The sequence below is a fragment of the Penaeus monodon genome, chromosome 4 (assembly GCF_015228065.2).
Source record: "Penaeus monodon isolate SGIC_2016 chromosome 4, NSTDA_Pmon_1, whole genome shotgun sequence".
Classification (NCBI taxonomy): domain Eukaryota; kingdom Metazoa; phylum Arthropoda; class Malacostraca; order Decapoda; family Penaeidae; genus Penaeus; species Penaeus monodon.
In genome coordinates, this window is record NC_051389.1 from 35,971,713 (window position 1) to 35,974,212 (window position 2,500).

Here is a 2,500-nt window from a genome sequence, read left to right on the forward strand (position 1 = left end):
AGACAGAATATGTGCCTGATATGTTTATAACTGACTAACCCTACGACACAACTGTTATATATTAACATACACTAAAAAATATATATGTTATTAACACTCCAAAGTTCGTGTGCACAAATTGATTAACGGTGTTTATTATGTGTGTTATACCCTTGTAACGACGGGTGATCCGTTTTCTGACTCGCTAAATGTATGCCGTAACGGTGATGTAAGCAATCCCCTCTTGGCTTTGCAACAAAAAAAAAAAAAAAAATAGACACAGAAGAGACTATCTCTACAAACCCTACAATAAATGGGTTTATCCAAGACTTCATTATTCCTACTTTGGCAGACGAGGCTGGGAGGTAACGAAGCGCATGAGATATGAAGTGATGTTATAATGCTTGGGTGATAAATGAGAACATCCCCAACAATAACCAAGACATAGTGCTCATGTAAGCAAAAATGGCGCCTTAGAGTGAGGTCAAAGGAATCACCTGAGCATTCTCATGCATATCACGTTATTTTAAAGAAATGTAATTATTATATCGCATATAGAAATGTTATATAATATTATTAATTTTTACATTAACTTATTCTGCTTAATTTATGAAGAAAAATCAATTCTAGTTTCATACATCCTGCACAAAACAAGGTCAAGACGGAAATTAGTCGTTACCATCTCCGTCTGGGAAGTGTTCCGTTTGCAACGTTACTTGCGGAAAACTTCTAATTCAGACAGAAACGCATTCAGACGAGAATACTGATAAAGGCTAAATCAATAGGCGACGAAGGGGTAGCCGATGGGAATGCAAGTGACGGCGGACCAAGAGTAAGTATAACAGAGGTGGTTAGAGTATGCGTGGGGAGATCGAGCATAACTGCCGGGAAAGGCGTTAGCTTGCAGTCAAACACTCTAGGAGCACGCTTGAGGCGGACAGGGGTCTCGTTAACGTTGATAATACGTTACATAAATTGACCAGCCTTCACCTCATAGAGTGTAGATCGGACGACCAACCCGTGTCCGTAAAGGGATGCACCTTCGTGGTCTTGAGGATCGCGCAGAACGGATTATTGGACGCGAGAGTCCATGTCTGTAGTGATAACGAGCATGATTCATCGTGTGGCGGTGAGAGAATTCCATCCTCAGGCGGAGGTAAATCAATAGTTTATGTGCAAAGAAGAAAGATATCTCTAGTCTCGGGTAAGAGTGAATGTGAACAAACTTGAAGCACTGAGGGATTTCCATCCTCAAGTTTGGGTAAATTAGTAGCATTTGTGTGAGCAAGAGGGCATGCCCCGTCTCTACCACAGTCTTTACCCCAGGCCATGAGTAATTACAAGTTGCTGCTGACGTAGCTGACTAATATAACATCTGACTGACTGCTGACGTAGCTGACTAATATAAGGACGACATAGGAATGTACGGACATTTTTCTGTGCGGATAATTAGCTTGCGGACGGCACTGGCGAACATGTAAAACTGGTTGAACAAAAACATTTTGGGAACCGTAGCAGGTGAAGGGGGCGCGGACGGTATCATGTGACAGTTATATCAAAGTCGTGTAGCTAGAGTGCTTGACTGTAAGCTCACGCCTCTCCCAGCAGTTGTACTCGATCTCCCCACGCATACTCTAACCACCTCTGTTACTCTTACTCTTGGTCCGCCGTCACCTGCATTCCCAACGGCTCCCCTTCGTCGCCTATTGATTTTGCTTTTATTTGTGTGTGTGTGTGTGTGTGTGTGTGTGTGTGTGTGTGTGTGTGTGTGTGTGTGTGTGTGTGTGTGTGTGTGTGTGTGTGTGTGTGTGTGTGTGTGTGTGTGTGTGTGATATCTATCTATCTATCTCTATTTATGTATATGCATACATACACACAAACATACATACATACATACATACATTCATACATGCATGTACATATATGTGTGTTTAGATATTTATATGTATAATTTTTATTTATGTAAATTTTTCAAAGCTATATGGCGATTCCACTTCTATGATTTGGCTCTTAGTCTCATGTAGATATCAGTTTCTGTAATTTATTTGATATAATACTATCATCATAATCCATCATGGAAGAATTTTGATAACAACAATTCAATTTTGTAGCAACCACACTTACTTTGATAATATTGTCACTGCGTAACTATAATTGTTATTTTGATGAAGAATCATCGAAATCAGAATCTTAGCAAGAGGGCTGGCTAGTGGTGCTAACAGTAATGCAATGATGATAATAATAGTAAATGATAATCAAAATTATGATAAAAGAGACGATGGTGGGTGATATGGTTAGAAATAACAATAAAATTAATGACAGTGATAACATTGAAAAAATAACTATAACAAATATGATAATGATAATAATTGTAATGATGATAAGGATAATGCTGATTATACTGATAATAATGATAAAAATTAATTTGTTAATAATGATAATAGTAATAGTATTGGTATAACAATAATGAAAATGACAATAATAATAATGATGTTGTAATAATGATAAGGAAATCATCGTT

General features: G+C 38.1%; 1 protein-coding gene across 5 annotated transcripts in view; it reads left to right on the plus strand.

The window, feature by feature from the left end:
- Window positions 1-2,500, plus strand: part of LOC119572075 — a 52,605-nt gene that overhangs the window by 3,252 nt on the left and 46,853 nt on the right. The window lies entirely within an intron of this gene.